The sequence below is a fragment of the Lutra lutra genome, chromosome 1, assembly GCF_902655055.1.
Source record: "Lutra lutra chromosome 1, mLutLut1.2, whole genome shotgun sequence".
NCBI lineage: Eukaryota > Metazoa > Chordata > Mammalia > Carnivora > Mustelidae > Lutra > Lutra lutra.
The window spans coordinates 139,462,902-139,486,712 of NC_062278.1; the positions used below are offsets into that span (position 1 = coordinate 139,462,902).

The 23,811-nt window shown below is 37.9% G+C and overlaps 1 long non-coding RNA gene across 1 annotated transcript; it reads left to right on the forward strand.

Moving 5' to 3' along the window:
• Positions 1-3,483: 3,483 nt before the first annotated feature.
• LOC125104937 (uncharacterized) lies at positions 3,484-5,410 on the forward strand. The gene is made up of 3 exons (XR_007128766.1): positions 3,484-3,494; positions 3,707-3,711; positions 5,361-5,410. It is a non-coding gene; the product is annotated as an uncharacterized LOC125104937 (long non-coding RNA).
• Positions 5,411-23,811: the final 18,401 nt, after the last annotated feature.

Consider the following 23,811-nt stretch of genomic DNA (forward strand, 5'->3'; position numbering starts at 1 on the left):
TTTATTTTTCTTTAGGTCTAATACATTGTGTACTGATTGTTTTTTCAGTTTTCCCCAGCTCCCAGAACAGTGAGTGCCTGGCACCTAGTAGAAACTCACTTAATACTTAATATTGAATGAATTATTATTGATGTGCCTTATCTTCCTTACACTGTAAGCTCTTTCCTTCTGCAAACAGATGTATCTTTAAGGGTTTCCCATGAATATATAAGGGAATACAAAGGTGAGTACTATGACCCTGTCTACAGGAGCTTACAGTCTTGGAAGCAGGCATATAGATTTTATTATAATTAAATACCACGCCAAGTGTGTGATAATAGCTCTGGGAGTATGCCTGTCTAGGAGATTCAGGGACATTTCTCTGTAGAAGTTAATATATTAAATAAGATTCAAAATGAGAGAGCTCACCAAGCTGATAAAAGGTAAGGGCATTTTATGGGGAAGGAAATTATTTTCATCCAAACATGTTCACTTCAGTAGAATCTAGAAATAGGTTTTAAAAATCAGGAAGGGAGACGTTCTGTCAAACTTCAAAAGTACATATCGCATGTGAGGGTGGATTTACCACGAAGTTAGCGAAGCATAAGCTTCAGGACTCCTCACTTGGAAGAAAGGACCCTGTCAGTGTGTTCACAGAATCCTATTTCTTTGTTAAAATTGTTAAAGTAGGGCATATTTACCTTCACTACTTAAAACTGATGTAACTTTTTACTCTCCCTGTCACATTTCATCTTATTTCTAGTGTAAAAGTGGCTGTGGGCACTTCTGGGATTTGACTAGGGGCTAATTGAATAACAGACACGTGTAGTTTGGGTTTAGTGGGATTTTTTTGTGGTTCATTCACTTCTGTGTATAGTTACTTCATAGATTCTCTTAATGCTCCCCTGGGCCCACTTGACTGGCATTGCAAAAGAAAGTATATGAACAGGGGTCATAAATTTATGTGAATTTATCTTTTTTTTTTTTTTTAAAGATACTTATTTGACACAGAAAGAGAGAGAGATAGCACAAGCAGGGGGAGTGACAGAGGGAGAAGGTGAAGCAGGCTTGGCTCCCGACTCATGTGGGGCTTGATCCCAGGACCCTGAGATCATGACCTGAGCCACCCAGGTGCCCCATATGTGAATTTATCTTATGGTGCCCTTTATCTTGTGGATGCTGGAGAAGAGATCAAATTAAGAAATGTTCAACATCAGAAGTCAGTGTAAGGGTAAAAAAAAAAACAAACCCAAAACTTCAAATTGTCAAATATGCAAGATTGTAACTAGATGATTAATTCTCTTGGTCAAAATGGGACTTCTCTCTTTCAGAAAAGATAATATAAAATTCATTATATATCACTAGAGTGAGGGCATTATCACAAACTGGTTGCCAAGTATCAATATAAAAATAAATTCAAGTTTTCTTCAATATTAATCTTGACTGAATTCTTATATTTTGTATATATAAATTTAATTAGAGGCACATGACAGCTTTAGTTTCTTAGGGCTATCATAACAAATTGCCATGAATTTGGTGACTCAAAGCAACAAAAATTTATTTTCACACACTGATGGAGGCCATAAGTCTGAAATCAAGGAATTGGCAGAGCAGGTCCCTTCTGGAGGCTCTGAGGAAAAATCTATTCCATGCCCATCTCCTAGCTTCTGGTGGCTCTGTCAATCCATTAGTCCAATCTCTACCTCCATCTTCATATGGCTTCCTCTGGTGTCTCTGCATAAGGACACCAAACATTGGATTTAGAGTGTACCATAAATCTAAAATGATTTTATCTCAAAATCCTCAATTACATCTGCAAAACCTCTTTTTCTAAACAAGGTCACTTTCACATGCGGTACTGGTGAAGACATCGGTTGAGTTTTCTTTTTTGGGGGGGCGAGGGGAACACAATTCAACCCATTAAAATGACATGACCAGTAATGACAGTTTCAAAATTGAAAGAAGCACTTCTACACTATGAATAATAAGCAGATTTTGGTTATTGTGCTAGAGAAAAATAAAATTATTTCTTTATTTCTCTTAAAATTTTATTTTTAAATTCTTGCATGAAGAGGTGTTTGAAGAGTATGCAGTCAAAAATTGTAGATGTATTAAGTAGTTAGATAAAATTCTTAGGATATTTTTCTAGATTGGCAATGTTAGTGGTAATTACCAGTTTTTCAAATTTATTTATTTTTAAAGATTTTATTTATTTATTTGACAGAGATCACAAGTAGGCAGAGAGGCAGGCGTGGGGTGGGGGGGGGGCAGGCGTGGGGTGGGGGGGGGAGCAGGCTCCCCGCTGAGCAGAGTGGAATCTGATGTAGGGCTCCATCCCAGGACCCTGGGATCATGACCTGACCTGAAGGCAGAGGCTTTAACCCACTGAGTGACCCAGGCACCCCCCCCCCCCAGTTTTTCAAATTTATAGATATAGCTCTTATCATTGTAAATGTTTACTTCACTGTTAATACATTTATAATTTTGCATTATTTTTTTCTCTAAAAGTATACCCTAAATTCCATATGCTTCAGGCTCTACCATATAAAATTGACAATATGGACATCCCAGATGATGTCTGTCCCATAATGGTCTTTTTTTATTTTTTATTTTTTTCAAAAGATTTTATTTATTTATTTGACAGAGAGAGATCACAAGTAGACAGAGAGGCAGGCAGGGAGAGAGAGAGAGAGAGGGAAGCAGGCTCCCTGCTGAGCAGAGAGCCCGATGCGGGACTCGATCCCAGGACCCTGAGATCATGACCTGAGCCGAAGGCAGCGGCTTAACCCACTGAGCCACCCAGGCGCCCCAATGGTCTTTTTTTAAAATTATATTTTCCTTCTCTGTCTAATCTCCATTGATTGGTGCGCATGAGTATTACAAGTAATCCCAAATCTAGTCCTAGCTAGCTTGGCCATTTATTTAAATTATAAGGTTGTTAAGTTAGGAAGATTCCTTTTAGCTTACTCTGAAAGATCAAGAAAGATTCTTATCTTTGGAAGCAAACTTTTCCTATTAGGCTGATAGTATTTACATGGAGCCTCTAATTGTGGACTTACTATATTGTGGGCTTTGCTGGGATCTGGGCACTGGCTTCCTCACAGCATTTGGAACATTGAATCCAATGCCATTTTCTTAGTCATGTTTTGGAGAGGCTTTGGTAGTAGGTCTCAGGAAGGAGTAGAAGATGTAGAACCTTATGAGACAATTTTTCTTATGCAAAAAACACGTGAGATCACCTTGTTCTGGTTCTTATGTTCTAGCCATTGCCAGTGCCCTAAGGACTAGTTTGAGTATCTGAAGTTGTCAGTAATCTTTTAAAAAATTTTGTATACGTGTATTTATAAGAAATTCCATTACCATGTGAAATACTGAAACTATCCTGTGCAGATTTTCCTTGCTATGTGAAAGGAGAGGGCTCCTAGGAAACCTTTCATAAACCAAAATGATAGGGTAAAGCAAAGAAGCAGTAACACTTCATAGAAGCAAAAATTCTGGGGCGCCTGGGTGGCTCAGTGTGTTAAGCCTCTGCCTTCAGCTCAGGTCATGATCTCAGGGTCCTGGGATTAAGTCCCGCATTGGGCTCTCTGCTCGGCAGGGAGCCTGCTTTCTCCTCTCTCCCTCTGCTTGCCTCTCTGCATACTTATGATCTCTCTCTGTCAAATAAATAAATAAAATCTTAAAAAAAAAAGCAAAAATCCTCTTCCACTTTTTTTCCATTAGCAAGAACAAGTACTAATGTAGCTCCTTTGTTAAAAAATTAAGTGGCATAACACAAATTTTCAAGTAGTGAGGGAAACCTGTATCTTATTCCATGGAAAACCCACCCCTGCCTCTATAGTGGATAACGCGGAAATAATTCATTTTGTCAGCAAAATGCCAACATTGTGAACAGAACCAATGCTCATTAAGTGATATCATTGATTAAAAGTGAAAAGGAACAATCTTTTTTAGGGTATACTGTGTTATCCAACTGATTTTAGAGAATGAGGTTTAACATTTTCATGGGAGACTTTAAAATTGCAAGGAAATACGGCTACCTCATTGTGCAGTATCTTTTTATTGCTGCTGTATTTAACGACGAGTAGGAATCTTTTAAAAACATTTGCTACCCTTAATTTTCATGGGAAAACTTTATAGATAATGAAATATGGGAGACTTTTTCTTTTCCAGAGTTTAAACCTAAAATCTGTGCTTCCATATCAAAAACAGAAAGATTAAGAATAAAGTATCTTCTCCTTAGTCACACTTAATATATATCTGATATATATTATGAATATAATTTTTTATATGAATATAATTTTTAAAAAAATGGAATGGGATCAAACTATAAATGTTAAGAGGAAGTTTCGATTCATGTCCAAGATTGAGGACTCCTTTGTGATCCTTAATAATAAAACTTCATTGCCCATAAGCTGATGTATGAAGATATTTTGAAAGTAAAAACTGAACTCATTGACACATTAATTCTCAATTGGGTAATTCCTTAAAGGGTAAGAAACACAGGGAAGCATAATCTACAGGGTGTAGTAGTGCTGATTGTGTAGAAAGAATTTAGTTAAAATACTCTTTATGCTTTATGCAAGCATTTTGGACTGATTGTCACCTGCTGGCTCCTCCTAAAAAGTTTGTATTCATTAATTCAAGAGCTGTATTCTCTTCTTCTTCTTCTTTTTTTAAAATTTAATTTAATTTTTTTCAGTGTTCCAAGTATATACTCTTCTGCTGGGGCTCTTAAAATAGAATGCCACTGAAGGTGTTCAGTGGTTTTGTCAGTGGCTTCCGTTTCAGATTCACAGTTTAATCTCAAAATACAAACTTTTGGTAAGGATATTATGCAGATTATAAAAGAAATAAGATTTTGAAAAAATTTAATGAAAACTTCAAAATGTTCCCCTTAAGAATGTTAAAACTAAAGAACATTTCAGAGATGCTACAAGATAAATTTTTAGTATTTTTTTAAAAGATTTTATTTATTTATTTGACAGCACAAATTAGGCTTTGAACTTTGCTACATTGTAGCTTTCTTTAGATTCAGCATAAAGGTCTATCTGTGTTACACATCTGACAACCAGTACATTGTTTAGTTATTGTATCAGTCATCTGTGGCCACAGTAATGCTGGGTAATTAAGCTACCCCAAATGCAGTGAGTTTAAGGCTTTTTTTTTGGTTACAAATATATATGTATATTGGCTTTAGGGCAGCTGACCGAGATTGGGCTCAGCTGGATGTGGCTCCAAATCACAGGCTGAGTACAAAGGAGCTTAATACGTTTCTTTTCCTCCTTGGAATAGTGAACTACCCAAGAAGGTTCTTTTCATGGTGTCTTAGTTTGTTCCATGATGCTGTGGCAAAATACCACAGACTGGCTTGTGAACAGCAAAAATTTATTGCTCACAGTTCGGGAGGCGGAAGTCTGAGGTCAGGATGACTGCATGGATGAGTGAGGGCCCTCTCAGGTTGTAGACTTCTCCTAATATCACGTGGCAGAAGGGGCTAGGGGTCTCTTTGGAACCTTTTTGATAAGACATTAATCACATTCATCAGAGTTCTACCCTCATGATTTAAGTACAGCCCAAAGACCCTACTTCTTAATGGATCAACTGTGGTGGTTAGGATTTTAGCAAACTGAGAGGACACAAATATTCAGACCATAGCACATGGCAATATCAAAAGTGTAATTAGGCAGGTCCCATGGTGAAAGCCTATTTCACACCTGTGTTTTTAACACGTCATCTAACATCCCATTAACTGAAGCAAGTCATATGGCCAAGCCCAACAGCACTAGGGTGGGGAAGGATATTCTGCCCACAGTGTGAGGGGGGAAATGGAATGGGAGGGATATTTGAGGAACAATCATATAACTTATCACAATTAGGAGTTTCATTTTTAAAACTGATGGTCTAAAATTCACTAGTAGGCAGAGTCCGTCTTGAAGTCTATTCTCAGAGCATGTTTTAAGAAGAACCTCCAATCTTGATGTAAGGCAACCTCAAGCCATGTGTCCATAGGGATATATCAGTGAGCTCCACTGCAGATTTATTTCAATGTAAAATGATAAACTTAGATGGAACTTGCAGTATCCACAGAGAGAAATGTCAGCAATCAAATGTTTAAATGAACAGCATATGCACAAATTGGTGACATTTGACATTATTCCTCTGTATATTTGTGATCTCTTTGGAACCAAGGTAATATATACTCTTAACAGAAAATTCACTTTCTGTCAAACTGCCCAATTTTACCTCAGATACTTCTCTTTAACTTCCTTCATATGTGTTCATGCCTCACACTTCTATGACTCATTTGGAAAAATTGTCTTGGAAAGTAATATGCTATCGATTTCTTAGTTGGATGTATAGGAAAAAGAATGAAGGAAACTACTTTTTTGGGTAATGGAGATTGCCGTTTTTCATGAAGGTAAGTAAGTAGTGGAGGTTGTCATTGAGGCCATTATGACACCCCACAGGTGGGAGACACACTATAGATGAGGGGGGTATGGATTTATTTGGGATGTCCTGCTGGAATATTTTGAATGTGGAAGAAATGGAAAATTGGCCTTGCTCGCAGACCTGTCTTTTCTCAGCAAATTTGATGTGTCAGCTAGTCCTAAAGCCTCCCATCAGTTGACGACTTCACTGCAAAATCTTTTGCTTGAGAAATGGGAGAATAAAAATGATGTCCTCTTTCTGGTAGTGTAATAGCCAAGTGAATTACTTAATATATTATACTCCCCTCCCCTTCTCATATGCATACTATATTAAAATTTCATTACCTAAGTGAAAGAATGAGCCTGCCTTTAGCACAAATGAGAATTTTAGATTATAAATGTCAATGTTTATTGCAAGACATAATGCATGTAAAGCTTTTGCAAGGTTGTTAAATGTATCATGAGATAAATTTTGTAAATTGTATTTTGCTTACTTCCTCATTGTAATTCAAAGTAAATGTTACATACAAGGAAAATAGTGAATCATGTCTTATGCTGGTGTATGTTCCTTGAAAGCATATTGATTATGTTTTAATTATGTTAGTACATATGTATGCATGAAATATACCACTTAGGAGATTAATTTTTTAAAAAAGGTTAACTGTCAAAGTCAGGATGATGGGTTTACTAAAGGAAAGAGGATGGTTTCCCATGGATTTTCTAGGACCCAGACTGATGGTAATTTTTAACTTCATTCAGAGATTACATTTGATGCTGTTTCAGGGGCTAGATACTCTTGGTGAATCATTTAAAGGAATGAATCCATATTTGAATGATTTGATACCAGCCGCTCAGCTTTTGTGTATTATTGAAATAAGAACTCTAGCTAACCCTAGCTCTTGTCTCCTGAGAATTTAAAATACTCTTAGAATTTGTTTTACATTTGCATAGTGTTCTAATCACTTCTATACACAGTTTGCAAAATACAGGACCTGGCACTTGGGAGAAACTTTAATTATTTGAAATGAAATCTAGTTTAAAAGTCATTTGGATTTAGAGCTTAAATTTCTGGATTTTACTCCTGTTGGTACAGGTAATAATATCATTACCCATGTGTTTAACTATCTAGACCTTTCTATGCTTAACACTCTTTTTTTTTTTTTTTTTTTTTTTTTAATTTGACAGATAGAGATCACAGGTAGGCAGCGAGGCAGGCAGAGAGAGAGAGGAGGAAGCGGGCTCCCTGCCGAGCAGAGAGCCCGATGCGGGGCTCGATCCCAGGACCCTGGAATCATGACCTGAGCTGAAGGCAGAGGCTTTAACCCACTGAGCCACCCAGGTGCCCCACTATGCTTAACGCTCTTAATCTGTAAATGGTGATAACTTCTTTCTTTTTAAGATTTATTTCAAAGATAGAGCATGTTGGGGGGAAGGGACAGAAAGAGGTGCAGAGAGGGAATCTCAAGCAGACTCCCCGCTGAGTTTGGAGCCAGGGGGCCTGGGACTTGACCTCAGGACTTTAAGAACACCACCGGAGTTGAGATCAAGAGTCCTATGTCCAGTGGACTGAGCCACTCAGGTTTCTCAAGTGAGGAGGATTTCTTAAACGGTTGGAGTGACAATGAAATCAGCAACTGTATTTGAAAGAGTGAAACACTAATATGTGGTGAAACAATATAGTTTCTTACTGTGCTTTGAAGTTTTGGGTAGAACGTTTATCATGAAGGAGACTTTTGACTAGAACTGCCTGGGAACATAAAAATACAATAGAATTCCAGCAGAATCTCACTTATGTTACTGAGGTTTTGTTCTGAATTTTGTTTCTTTTTGGAACGCAGCTACATGAAATCTGTTCTACCCTTAATAGGGAAATTTACATTTTTTTCTAACATAATTCTGTTTAAATTCTTGCAAATGTAATAAATGTTGTAGGAAATGAAGGAAACCAAGGTATACACAACAAAATGAAGCTAAAGGAAGAAAATTAAGATCAGTCATAGTCTCACAGTACAGTGTGAGGTATGGACTCCCAGCTTTATTTTCTATGCATTTTTGTATGGATATACAAAATGTAGCATTTAAAAAAAATGTTTTGTGATGTGCTTTTAAAAAATTTACTGTCCAGCCTGCACACTTTTCCAAGCCATGAAATACTTTACTTTTATGTATTTTTATGGCTGTTCATACGGTTATAGGACTGTACCATACTTTATTTTACCTATTCCCTATTGTCAAATATTTAGTTGGTTTCCATTTTTATTATGATAAATAGCGCTGCAGTGAACAGTTTTACAGCAAGTTATTTACCAGGAACTTGGTACATTTCTGCATTTATTCAATTCATCTTGTTCATTTCTCAGTGAAGCTACAGAACTTGCACAGGACTTGGACAGTCCTTACTGTTCAGTTGAATGGACTCCTATTAGTTAAAAGTACTAAAAGTGTTATTCCAGACCTTCTGGATTTTGCAGATAATTAGTCTTGTTAAAATGAAATAATAACCGTGTCTCTTTTTAACTCTTTTATCCTTTATTGTGTTAGCTTACACATATAGGACAATGTTGAATAGTACTGACAGTGGACATCATCAGGTGGTTTGGGTCTTTATCGATCATGCTTCTCGTAAAATGTCAAATGTGAGTTTGAGGTTAATATTATTTATCAGGATAAAAGGTTTAATGATGAAATTTTTTAAAGTCTAGAATAGATGTTGGAATTTATTGAATGCCTTTTTTGGCATCTACTGGAATCATCGTGTAACTTTTCTATTTTGGCTTAATAACAGGATTAGTTTTAATAAAAGTTCATGTAGTAGAGTTAGCTGTGAAATTGTGGAATGAAGACCAGACTCCGAGAGAGACGCTAGGAATGAGACCAGGTTCTAAAGCTTATTAAAGTGCTCTGGAAAAGTCACTTACCTATTTTGAAATTTAACTTCTTTAAAATGAAAGCAGGGAATCTGTCCCAGAACTAGGACTATGAATATGGAAGTGATTTTTAATCCATAATGGTTAAATATTAGGATGATGTGTCCTATTACTTAGCTGTACCCTAACCAGTTTTCAAAGCCCAAAGAGTAGGATTGGGTCAGTGCTTCTTTTCTAGGAGTCTTTTGATTTTCTTAGTTGCTCAGCATTGTGGTTTTTAAATCTAAATGAAGTGAAACACACAGAAATATACACATCGCAAATTAAAAGCTTGATGTATTATCACAAAGTGGGCACAGTCATGTATTTACCCTCCAGTTTAAGAAATAGACCATTGCCAGTATCCCAGAAATTGGCGATGCTACTTTTAACACGTTAACAGTTTCACCTGGATCTTTTGTGGTCCTCAGACTGTGGGCTCCTGCTCATCTGCATCCTTCAGAAGGCAGCATTCTGGTAGAAGAAATTTCAGTAGCATCAGCCTTTAGCCATTTCGGATTAGGATTTGAACACCTATCCAACACCAATCCAGCACTAGTGGCCATGGCCATTTCCACAGTAAAGAACAGTTTTCTCAAAAGTCTGCTCTTGTTGCCTCATTCAGCAGGCTTCCTGCTTTCATCTTAAATGTTTGATACCTGAAATTCACAAGCAAGGGACTATAGTATTGAGAAAAAGTTAAAATTGGTAAAGAGGAGATTACACATGATCATTTTGAGATTTTTTAATTTAAAGTAACTATTTTTGATTCAGATAATGGAATGTGCTTGAAAGTTTCAGGAAAGTTCTTTCACTTCCTCCCTTCACCCTCATAAGAATCCTGTGACCTCGCTAAATAAATATTAGGTGGGGGGCGGAGACCAAGAGAGAGTTTGCATGAAATCCTACATTACTATGTTCAGTGGTCTAAGGAAAATTCGAAGCACTTTATGTCTTAGGTGAGCACCATTTGCAGTGTAGAATCTCGGTAACTCTTTAGAAGTTTCCGTATTTCTCATCTGTGACAACATTTCCGTTTTAAACTGGATGAAAGCATGGAAGGGTGATGTCTTAGCATGGAAGGGGGAATGACAGAACCTTAGGAGACGTGATTCTCTAAGCTGCTGTCTCACCCTGCAGCCCCCATGCACAGAAAATCTTACAAGCGAGCCATCATTCAGAAAAATGGTCGGTGTGTCTCAGAGATCGAAGTGTATATCCACTCTGGTGTGAGTTCTACCAAGGCATAATATACAATACCACGTATTATTGGGGAAAACCGACCAACAGTTTCATTGTTGCTGGTCTAATAGGTACAAATGTCTTATGCCCCTAAGTTTGCACATACAAGATAAATGTAACCTTTTTTCCTTGAACATGTCCAAATTCCTGAAGGCCTAAATACTGTCTTAGTTTAGCAGGGACCATCTGGCTTCTCTGGCTTTGCTTTTCTGCTGAAACATTCCTCTCTGGGGAGATGGATTCCTCTGACTGAAGGTGCACTTGGATGGGCCGTGAGTAGGGAATAGGGTGAGTGGGCATGAGAACAAGACATCGTGGGTGAGAGGAAACCTTGGTTACTACCTAAAATTATTATCCCATCACACAAACAAGGCTAAATTGCTTCCCACAGCACTGTGCCACAGATTCCACACCAAACTGTTGAAAGGGAAACCTTCTCTTTATTTTCTCTTTTCTTTAATCCCCACCCACTAACAGGTGAATAATTAGGCTCATTTCCATTTAATAATGCACTGCGTGGGAATAGATATGCATTTGGAGAGTGATTAACAGAGCAACTTGACACTCTGCCTCTAGAAAAATAATAGCTGAGATACAGAAAACCGCAGATTTGCCAAATTCAGTCTGGGAGCTTAAAACCTCCTTTGAACAGTGCCTTGGCTTCTCCAACCAATCTCTTCTGGCAATATTAAGTGCCCTGCCCCAAATGATCCCAGGCAGAATATTGGGAAATTTCAGTTGCTTAGGAAACAAGGCAAGTGATCGATGTGCCTGGACCCTTGTCTATCCTGGACTATTTAAAGGCATTTTCTCTGGATGGAATGTGCTTTTCTCTGGATGGAACGTAACAAGTGGAATTATAGGGTTCAACATAGTTATTATTTTGGACCCTGTGCAACTGCATATAAAAATGTCAGCAGAATTAAGACTAGTTAAAATGACAATTGAATTGAGTAATTTTTTGAATCATGATTGTATGAGATCTGAAAATTTTAAGGGCTTTGGTTATATAGAATTTTCCCCGTGTTCTCAGCTATTGCTGTATAAAATTGCATTTTCCCTTACAAGTTAGTACTGTTATTACATGTCCTTGTAACTGTTGACTTTGAAATTTTCTTTCTAAAATCGCCTAATAACTTACTTTGTAAAATGGCAGACAAAAAAAGAAGAGGGCAAAAATTTAGGTAAGGTGGTATTGACTTTCCTTGAGATGGCATTTTTATTGGGATTTATGAATGATTGTGGAAAAATCACTTTAGAGCTAGAAAGGAATTTACAGAGATCATCAAATACAAGCCCCTTATTTTATAAAAGCATGTTCACACTATACTATATATCAATTAAACTAAAAATTCAAAGCACACTATATTTTCTGTGAACATTACCTGTAGATGAGAGTGATAGTCCTACTGTTTGCTATTTTTAGAAACATTTGGTCTGCATTATAAAGAATATCTCAGAGGAAAAAATCAATATCCCCTGATCAGTGATGTTGAAGGTAAATGTCGTCAAGGCCGTTGCTCTTGGGGATGGGAGAGGCTCTTCTTTGCTGGACTGCTGGTGTTTGCATGGCTTCTTGGATCCTTGTCCCAAAATAGTTTTTAGGTGTTCATATTTGCAGTGGATATTAAAGATGAAGTTTTAAGCTGTAAGATAACTTGATTTGATTACGAATGGCCTAGGATTTGCTTTGGAGTCCTATTAGAACTTTATCCCCAAATTATTTTTACAGAATGAGTTTTGGTAACTCAGTGCTCAGAACATTTAAAAACTCTAGCAGAAGGATTGGACTTCAGTGTAACTACTTACTTGTAACCGTGTGTCTGAAGGAAACATAACTTGGGCCATTGACACATTTTGTTTGCTTGTTCTGGTTGGAAGGAAGTCTGTCCATAATGGAGATACTTTCCATAAATAAACAAAAAATTGTTGTTTGAATAACTTAACCTATTGCCTTGGAAAGGAATAACATGGATTTGTAACTTAATTTGTGATTAAGAGGCTGTTACACATTGTGTCCAGTGGTTCCTATTTTCTAGCTGTAAGTCAGTTTATTCCACAAGCACCCACTCAGGATGGAAATTGTATTCAACTCCCTTCCTTTCCCAGCGTGGTCCTCCAGTCTTTACTCACTCATTCCATTTGGTTGGTCAATCACTTAATTCACGAGTGTATTTTAAGCTCCTTTACATGTACCAAACACTGTATAAGTTACTATTGGGACACAAATGTGAATGAGACCTAATCCTTTGTCAAGAGTTTGCAGTCTTTGAGGAAAAATAGGATGTACAAAAGTAACTATGATATCAACTATTACATTGGGAAGTGTTAAATAAGAGGTATTTGGGGGTTGAAGGGAAGGAGTGAAATAACCTCAGTGTCCTTGTAGATGCTGCCTATGTGGTCTTAGACATAAATATATAATGTGTGTATAATGTATATAGAATGCGTATATACATACATGAGGTGTATAGATACATACATATACATATATACATATATGTGTGTGTAATGTGTGTGTGTGTGTGTGTGTATGGCATGTGTGCTTCAGAGATAATACTTTTGTGTTTTACTACTATGTTAAAAGAGCCTCTTTAAGTATCATTAAAAATGACTTAGAGAGACGCCTGAGTGGCTCAGTGGGTTAAGCCACTGCCTTCAGCTCAGGTCATGATCCCAGGGTCCTGGGATTGAGTCCCGCATCGGGTTCCTTGCTCAGCAGGGAACCTGCTTCTCTCGCTGCCTCTGCCTGCCTCTCTGCCTGCCTCTCTGCCTGCTTGTGTGTACTCGCTTGCTCTCTCTCTCTCTCTCTCTGGCAAATAAATAAAATCTTAAAAAAAAAATGACTTAGAGTTACCAGACCAATCAATATCCTTTATGGAAAATTCCATTGTTTAGCCCTACGTGTAAAATCGATGGCTTTCTATTTCTCTTTGTATATTGGGCACAAATATGGGCCAGGATGGCAAGCATTTGTTGTTGTCCTGTAAGTGTAAATTTTTTGTCTATAGGACCTCAAACCTAATGTATAATCAGAAAAGATTTGTTGAATAAATAAACCTGGACAGCTCAGGTAAGCAGCTCCCATCCCAGTCAGAGGTCATTGTGAGTGTTGTAATAAGCACCACCAATAATACTGATGCAAGCAAGATAGAAGTTTGTTTCTTTCATCTAATAATCTGATCTAAGTGGTTTAGGTCTGTTTTGGTCATTTCATGATATCAGGGACTCAAGGTTCTTTTTATTTTGTTGCCATCCATAGGATATTGTTTCTTTGGAGCAGTTGAATTTACCATATTATCTGAAATCCTGCCAGCAGGAGGAAGGAGAAGGAGAAGGAGGGTTTGTTTGTTCACTTTAAGACTACACCTTGGAAGTTACACCAGTCATTCCCACTCATATCCCTTTGGTTACAACGTGACATGTGGCTGCAGGTCAGTGGAAGCATGGCTAGGACATGTCAGCATCAGTTGGGCTACTGTATGCCTTAGATGATCAGATCCAGTTAGCATGGTTCTGCGTGGTGTAAGTATAACGTTTACTTCAGTGTGATTGTACTACAAGTTGTATTTTCATTACAGAATCTGGCACCTCCAATTTTGGAGTGTGTGAGACGAAGCCCTCAATTCATTCTGTGGTAGTTTTTCTAGCTGAAGGAAGTGCTTTATGATGTTCACTGGATTATCAAAATTGTTTGTGCTTGTTATAGGAACTAACATCATTTTAGAATTTCCATGTGTCTTAGCCAAGAAAACAGTTCCTTTCCTTGATGGATTGACCCTCACCCCTCCTATTCAGGGCTAGTATCCAAAGAGAATAGATCACTTATTTTCTTTACTAAGTGTTCCAGACCATTTGTTGGTTCATTGTCCAGTAGGAACTCTGCCAGTTTGCTGAGGGCTGCCGAAGGCAAAATTACATATTTTTGGTGGAAAAGAAGCATCAGGAATCTCTTTTGTATCCATTCTCCTTCATTTTAGTAATCCTTACAACACTCCACAGATGAAAAAAAAACTCAAATTATTAGATTCATTTTACATGGAAAGAAACATCAAAAGATATTATGGATTGCCAAACATCATATGGTAGATTTCTAATAGAACTGGATGCTTTGGACCCCTGAACTAAATTGCATTCCTTTTGCTATTTGTCACATTTATTTAAATGTCAGGGAGCTGAGGGAGATTTCCGACGGATCTGGATTTTGTCAGGTTCATAACATGACCAGACTGATCTGGGGCTATTTTGTGGTCATTTCATGTAATAGGGAAGAAAATTGCATTTCCCTTCTTTGGTTGCTCTGAGCTCTAACCCTTCATCGCAACAAGTTTTCTTAGTGGGTGGTGATAATACAGAAGATGAGTTTTGACTGGATCACATACATGGTTTCTGTAGATGTCAGATTTGTTCTTGGGGGGTAAAAAATGGATGCTGATCTCCAATGTGAGATGAAAGGGTTATTTTCCCCCACCCTTGCATAATTTAGCAAGTGCATGTCCTTAATGATGCCATGTGCCGTAAACCCCAATTCTCTGAAGGACAAACATGGGGTTGGAGATTCAACGTTTATGACAATTCAGTTGTAAAGCGAAAAGAAAAGGTCTGTAGTCTATAATCTTATTTTTCACTTTCTTAAGTCTCCTCTTGGCCATTAGTTGAGGAAAAAAAATTTTAGTCCTATTCGGTTTATATTTTAATCCAGTCATGTAATTGACAGTGTACAATCTTTTTTAAATAAAATTGTTTTGGTACCCATATAGGCATTCCTTCTTAAGGTGCCATTTAGCAGTAGGATCGAGGGTTCTAGATCTTTGGTGAGATTACTCCTTGACCTTCTGCTGGACTTTGAGTACTACTCTCTGGCATCTGCTATTGGCCTTCCAGATTCACCCTGGTTTCCATTAGATTCAGATTTCTAAGTTGCCCTCCATGACTTTCCTTGAGACCACTGGCCTACTGGCCAGGTGTTGCCTCAGTGTGTCATGGAGGACCCACTACAGCAACTTATAGTCTGACTGTGGCTCCTGGAAATGAGAAGGGCTCAAGAGAACTAAACCGTAAACCTTTCTTTGACCATTTGCATGTCTGTGGCAGGAGGAGAACCGGGGACATTGACTTCTCTTTGCCACAGGCATTACAGGCTTCAGTGGTGGATGGGGGGGTCTTGTTTATACCATGTGAGAATGCCATGATCTGAACTGTTGACATGGTGAAGCAGGAGGAAAATGTTTGGGAAATTCCTTCTTAAGATGTTTAATTTTATTTGAGCCATTCATTCTTCAACAAATTCTAATGGCTATATGCTGCAGGCTCTAGAAAATGTAGAGGCATCAGAAAAACAAAATACATGCAGATGAAGCTTTTTATATAAAAATTCTCTGACCCTCGTAATGTATTATTTACAGTGAGTCTCCTGTGAGATCCCAGTGCCTGATTCTTCCAGCCAGCAGTGAATAGATCCTAGTTTTCTGTTCTGCTTATTCCATATAACAAATGAATTATTACTCTTCCACCATTACAGCTATTGTAAGTTAAAATACATATTTGGTTTACCCTTTCTCCAGCTCTGTTCCTGCACTTCCTTTCATTCACTTCCTCTCATTTTCCTTCAGGAGAAGGCAAGTTGACTTTCTTTGTTTTCATGGGCCCAGTAATGTAGAGGAAGCTAAGATTTTTTTCCTGCATAGATTTTTAGGATAGTCACTAAGATAGGCACTTTGGAAACCAATGACAAAAGTCAGATTCACTTCTTTGGGAAGAATGATACACCTGTACTTAATCAACTGTTACAAAGTGACACAGTACACTGTTCCTGAGGGGCTGTTGACAGAAAACAGACCATGTTGTCTAATTTTGGAAGGTTCTGCTTCTTCTGTTCGCCTTTTGGAAACAGACAGTACAGATTAGCGTGTTATAGGGTCTTGCAGTTATAAGAAATCTAATTTTGCCCAACACACTGTCCTGAGGGTATTAGAGCAGAGAATGATTGTACTTAATTTTTTTGTGGGATACCTCACAGCATGATGCAAAAAATGTCAGCTGTAGAACACATTTCAGGAACTATTGATTTAGGTAGTATCTTCAAACCCATTTTTGCAGGAATGGCAGATGACCTAATGGTTGGCATGAAACCCACTTTATATCAGGAATATTCTTTGAAGAGGGAGTGCTTGCTATCAGGTAGAGGCATATGTAGACCTCACAAATAATGCCACTTTTCCTACAGAAGAAATGTTTATTCAGATACTTTGTTCTTTTTCGATGTGCTAGCATTCTGAGGAATTCTGCAATGAACAGTTGTAGAGGCAGTCCATGTTTCTCTTCCAGTAGTAAGTGAGGCAGCCCCCCAGCCCTCCTAGTCACCCTAGTCACACCTGTCTGGCTCCTCACACATGAAGAAAATAATAGTATCTTCCAGCTGCCTGCTAGACTACTGTTTTAAAGTCTCATTTAATTATTTTTAACAGATAATTTTAAATGTCAGTTAAAGAGGGTACCTTAAATTTTTTCCACAGCACAAACAACATCTGTAGTTTTACTGTGTGTTGCTAAAACCAACTGGAGAATTCCTTAGCAAGTTTGAAAGGAATCCTCTCCTTTAAAAAAAAAAATATTGAAATTTGGCCAGATTTTAATTTCATTTTCTTTTGGTAGTCTCTGTACCGAATGTTGGGCTCAAACTTATGACCCCAAGATGAAGAGTCTCCCATTCTTCCAGCTACGCCAGCCATGCACCCTATAGCCAAATTTTTAATCTTAGTAGCTTTGCAGTTTTTTCCCCCCTCAATCAAGTGTTTCTCACAATTTTGATTTTTCTCTCTCTGAAATCGATGCTTATGTATTTTACCAATCCTTGCCTTGATTTCATGGCAAGCTGCTAAAACTAGGAGCAAATTTTGAGGCTGGGGCCCCCTTCTGAGGCTCTACCAGAAGTGAGTTTAGCTTTTAGCAAAACTGTGTTAGACCTTCATTAGCATATGTCTCCTTGTCAGGGCTAGCAGATGAGTTTGTAGAGCTACTTGAATCCCAATCCTTTTCACTAAAAGCAGCAAATAATTAGTATTAAATAATTAGGGGACATTCCAGACTCGAAAGGATTCAGCCACATCTCTGACAGAGCTGTGAGTGTTGATTTTGCATCTCTGGGGGAAAACCACTCTCAAGTGATCCTCGGGCAGATTATCCTGAAAAGCTATTTTAATCCATGAACTACCTACTGCCCATGTACCAAATCATCTACAAGGGGGTATGCTGGAGAAATGAATGCTCTTACCTTCAGATAAAATTGTGAATGAATTCGGCAGAATATCCTCTGCAAAATGCAGATGAATGAAGTTTGGGTGCAGTCTCTGGTACAGCACAAGGGAAATTGCTCTGAACGATGAAAACCCTGCCTGCACACCTCCAGCTCTCATGTTAGCTGCACTCTCTAGACAAACCACAACAGACTGTGCCTTAGTTTTCTCCTCTTTAAATTGAAATGGATGGGGAAAAAATTATCTTAAACGACTCTTCCAATATTTTTGGATTTCAACATCTTAAAAGTTTCATACATTTCTGTTGACTTCCTATTCTCTTCTCGTTAGTGGTCTGGGGGTTGGCCCAGAGCAAAATGGGTGGCCACCCGGGTCTGTGGCTTCATGATTTGTATTATATACCAATTTAAAGGAAAATCTGTAGAAACAAGCACTGAACTCAGAAACATTTTTGAGCATGATTTCAAGTTAATCCTTTTATATATAATTCAAAATACGTCTCATCACTTATGGTACAACGTTATCTTAACTTCTCCGAAGACCTTTTCCCAAAGAGAAAGTGTGGTTCTATTTCTAATTACTTCTTAGTGATCACATGATGTTCTTATCTTTATGATGTCAGTACTTTAAGGTCAGCACCCAGAGACAGAGCAGCTGGCAAGAGTCTGTGCACAGTTTCAGCTCTTCCCCGGATTTTAGCTGTGTTAAACGCCCACTGCTCTTGGCTTGCTTTTCTCCTGCATCTTCTTTTCTGGGTTTTCTTTTTTTTTTTTTTATCTCCTTCTAAAAGACTGCACCTCTTTGTGTAGCTGCTCCTAAGGTTACTGGCACATTCATTTTATTTCTAATCACTGTGACTATACCCCTCCCTCTTCACAGTGGAGTCTTCTGAATCCCCCCTCTTTTATTTATTTTTTTCCTGAAACTCACAACTTAATGTTTTCCTTTTAAATACAGTTCCAGGTTTTTAATATTAGTTGGTTCTTGGAAGTATTTAATGGATGAATGTAAGATGAAAATTTGGAGAATATTTGGAAAAGACATTAGGCTAATTATTTTTAAGAAGTATAAATAGAACGGTATAATAAAGCCGGGATTATCCTGGGAAAGATTCATAAAATACAGGATGTCTAGAAATTCTGGAATCACAAGTATGTCAATAAGAATACCTTCAATCTGTAGTAGAACTTAGTATTATCAATGCTCCCAGACTTAATGGACACTGTGTATTTTAAAGTATTGGCTGATGTGTTAATATTTTCTTATTGATCCTCTAGGTTTAACTGCCTCATTGGAGAAAAATAAAACTCAATATCTTAAACTAGGGTTGTGTTTCTCCCTTACATAAGGTAAACCTAGAGATAGGCAATACAGGGATAGCAGGTTGTCTGTATAGAATTTCGGGGACAGATTTCCATCTTTTCCTCTCATTTTAATGCATGGCCTTAATCTTCAAATCAGTTCATGATTAAAAAAAAAAAGAGTTTCTGAAAGAAGGCAGAAAAGCAAAAAGCCCCTTACTAGCTGACCCAGCATACCTGGGAATCCAGTAGAGCCCTTTTGTCTGCATCTGAGTCAGTAGGTTTGGGCTCAGGCAAGAGAAACTGGGAAAGATAGTTCGTTAATACTGTTGGTGATGTACCCAGCTAAAAATGGGTTATTCTACTAAGGTGGAAGAAGAGAATGGATCTTTGGGGGAGGCAACAAGAACTCTCTGCATACCAATGAAATCACACATTGTGTAATTGGATCCTGGTGGTATTAAGTGATTTACTGAGGATCACTTGACAGTTAGTGACATGGTAAATGAAATATACCATACGGTAGGTTTCAGGGTCTGGGGAAGGTTGGCTGGCCACGTAGGTCCCTCCTTAAAAGGTGGCCTTTATCTTGACAAATTGTCCTTAACTCCTAATAGCTGGAAGAACATCACCCGAGAACTTGTTGGAAATACAAACTCTCAGGCCCCACCCCAGACCTACTGAATCAGAAGCCGAGAGGATGGGACCCGCCATCTATTTCAGCAAGCCCTTCAGGCATTCTTATACACATTACAGTTGGAAAATCACAGTCCTTGGTGATTTTATTGTAACCCATGGTCTTGACTTTAACCCCACAAGCTCATAAAGTCTGTCTCCTGTTGGCAGAGTTAATGCAGAGTTGCTGACTCATGCTAACAAATGTGAAAGTACTGACCAAAAAAGGTTATTTTATTGACTTATGATCTAAAGCAGAAATGGTCAGGCAGACCAAAAGCTCATGTCATTGTAACCAGCACATTCTTTCCCTGTGGGCAGTTTTATGGGAAACCAAATTATCAAATGAAACTTGGAAAGCATTTCCTAGTTTCATGCTTCTGGACTCTGAGTCTAAGTGTTACATTGTTGAGACTAGTTTCAGTAAATTTGCAGTAAAGTTTCAGTAAATTTGCAATCCTTTAGTGCCAAGGAAACTGGAGTGGGGGGGACGATATCCATATCATCCAGACCAGCATTGTCTAATAGAAATACTGGCACGGGGACTCATAACATTATTTTTATTAGAATAAATTAAATTAAAATAGAATAATAGGGTTAAGCAAAATTCAACTAAGTAAACTTGAAGTTCTAATTGACATTATTAAACAGTTCGTGAGTTAGGCAGCATCCCATGAAGCAAGTAGAAGGGAGCCCTGAGGAGTTGTATGACATGGATGGTTTTTGTAGGAAGGAGAGTAGGGAAAGAAAGTCATTAGCAAAAGAAGAAGGGTAATTTCGGGGAAGATCACCTTTCCTTATGGGGAAGAGGTGGGGTCTTATGTAGATTAGCTCATCTTCCCATGAGAAATGGAGCAGGCCCACTGACGGATTACTGAATTGGTGCTTGTCAGAAAATCCCTGACTGCTTAAGACTACATTTCTAGAGGAGGTTGAAACTGCAACAGGTTAGGTGTTAAGCCCTGGATGCCATTTTGGGCCTGTGGTTTTCTTTTTAACAGTAGAATGAAAAATATAAAGACGTGCTTGTCCAGGAATGCATGCGTGTTATAGGTCATAATGTAAAATGTTTCATTTTTCTTTTTATAATTTTTATAAAATTAACATATAATGTATTATTAGCCCCAGGCATACAGGTCTGTGAATCGCCAGGTTTACACACTTCACAGCACTCACCATAGCACATACCCTCCCCAATGTCCATAACCCCACCACCCTCTCCCGATCCCCTCCGCCTGGCAACCCTCAGTTTGTTTTGTGAGATTAAAAGTCTCTCTCTCTCTCTTTTTTAAAAGATTTATTTATTTATTTATTTATTTATTTATTTATTTATTTATTTGACATACATCACAAGTAGGCAGAGAGAGAGAGGAGGAAACAGGCTCCCTGCTGAGCAGAGAGCCCCCATTCGGGGCTCGATCCCAGGATGCTGGGATCATGACCTGAGCCTAAAGCAGAGGCTTTAATCCACTGAGCCACCCAGGCACCCTGAGATTAAGAGTTTTTTATGGTTTTTTCCCTCCCATTCCCATCTTGTTTCATTTATTCTTTTCCTACCCCCCCATGTTGCCTCTCAACTTCCTCATATCAGGGAGATCATATGATAATTGTCTTTCTCTGATTGACTTATTTTGCTAAGCATAATACCCTCTAGTTCCATCTACATCATCACAAATGGCAAGATTTCATTTCTTTTGATGGCTGCATAGTATTCCATTGTATATATGTACCACTGCTTCTTTATCCATTCATCTGTTGATGGACATCTAGGTTCTTTCCATAGTTTGGTTATTTTGGACATTGTTGCTATGAACATTCGGGTGCATGTGCCCCTTCAGATCACTACATTTGTATCTTTAGGGTAAATACCCAGTAGTGAGATTGCTGGGTTATAGGATAGTTCTATTTTCAACTTTTTGAGGAACCTCCATGCTGTTTTCCAGAGTGGTTGCACCAGCTTGCATTCCCACCAACAGTGTAGGAGGGTTCCCCTTTCTCTGCATCCTCGCCAGCATCTATCATTTCCTGACTTGTTAATTTTAGCCATTCTGACTGGCATGAGGTGGTATCTTTGTGGTTTTGATTTGTATTTCCCTGATGCCGAGTGATGTGGAGCACTTTTTCATGTGTCTGTTGACCATCTGGATGTCTTCTTTGCAGAAATGTCTTTTCATGTCCTCTGCCCATTTTTTGTTTGGATTAATTGTTCTTTGTGTAAAATGTTTCTTACCTTAAATCATATTTTAAAAATTTGAAAGCCTTCTCTCTGTAGTGATCTAATTGATTGCCTTGTCAAGTTTTTCCACTGATACGCTGCTCTACTTACCCATTCCCCTACTTACAACCATTTAAGTTTTCCCTTTTTTTTTCTTTTATGGAATATACTGCAACAAATAATTTCTCCTTGTATATTTGTCCTAAAGATTTTTTTTTTTTGGAGTAAATACTTTAAAGGGTAATTGCTATATTAAATGTCGGAATAGGTGGTTTTTCAGTTTTGATTTAATATCACCAAAATAGTCTCCAGTGTGTCTGTATTTATACTTACAACAGCAGTTTATGAGAATATCTTTTCATATATTCTAGCACTTGATAATTTCAAAGTCCTTAATTTTAAAAAAACTTACTGAATCTGGTTGCTGGAATAGTATCTTGTTTTAATTGGCATTTGTTTCATTTCTGATGAGGGAAAAAAAAGCCACTGTTTTTTCACCCTGTAAGCATTTTTATTAAACTATACATGATAATAATTAAAGAAGTGTTATACAAACCCTCATGTGTAATCTTTTTTTTTTTAATGATTTTATCTATCTTAGAGAGAGAGTAGGAGTGAGTGCAAGGAGGGGGAGGAGCAGTGGGAGGAAGAGGGAAAGGAAAAGAATCTCATGCAGACTCTGCACTGAACATGGAGCCTGACCTCGTGACCCTGAGATCAGGACCTGAGTGAATACCAAGTGTCTGATGCGTAACCGATTGAGCCACGCAGGTGCCCCACCCTCCTGTGTAATATTGAGGAAATCTACCACTTTCTTCCCTCATTTTCCTTTCCCTAACAGTGACCACATCCTACCCTTTTGTCTGTTTACTTTAGAATTTACCTTCATATGTCTAACTAACATGTTTGAATTAACCTCTTGAATAATGAGGAATTAGCTATCCTTCTCCCCACCTTCACTCCCATGTCATACTTAACATTATTCATATTTTTCCATTCTTCAAAATCATAATTTTGAACATATTTTTTTCTTACTATGTAAGGCTGAGTAATGTAATATTATGAATACTTTATTTTCCCTGGACACATTCCTTTGTTGTACAGGTTAAATATTGGCTTGTTCACTGATTTTATATTTCCACACTCCTCATTAATTCAGCCCAAACTCCAAAAGTTGTTTAGATAGCAAGACTTTTGGATGAATTAGAGTTTTTATCAAATTCATTTCCTGAGAAGTCTTTCCAGAGGTCGTTGGACCTGCTCGGTTACCAAATGTCTCTCCCCTAGGTCTAGTAATCAGCTCTCCTCCTGGGGGATTTCTTTTGCTTTGCTTCTCTGTGGAAATTTCCTTTTCCTTTTTTCTTCCTCTTTCTTAATTCTTTACTTTTCATTGAGCACAGTAGTTTCCTAAGAAATAGTGAATGGAAAGAAACATTGTAGAGTACTTGAGGATCGAAAATATCTTAATATTGAGATAGGATAATTTGGTTTACTATAGAATTCCTGGTGGGAAAGTATTTTCCTGCTAGTAATTGGAAGACATTACCCCAGAGTCTTCAAGCTTTCATTGTTTCTGTTGAGAATTCCAAGGCTGTTTGGATCCCTGATGGTTTGTTTGTAATTTGTTTTATTTTTAATTTCTTCCCATTTGGTTTTCAATGTTCTCCATTTCTAGAGCTCTCAGTGATTGGATATTTGCCAGTTTGCTTGTTGTTTCTCTCCCGGATTCCATCTCTATGCATTTTGCTTTACTTTGACTCTTTCTCATCTTTATTTTCAAAATTTCTACTTAGTTTTCATTTCTTT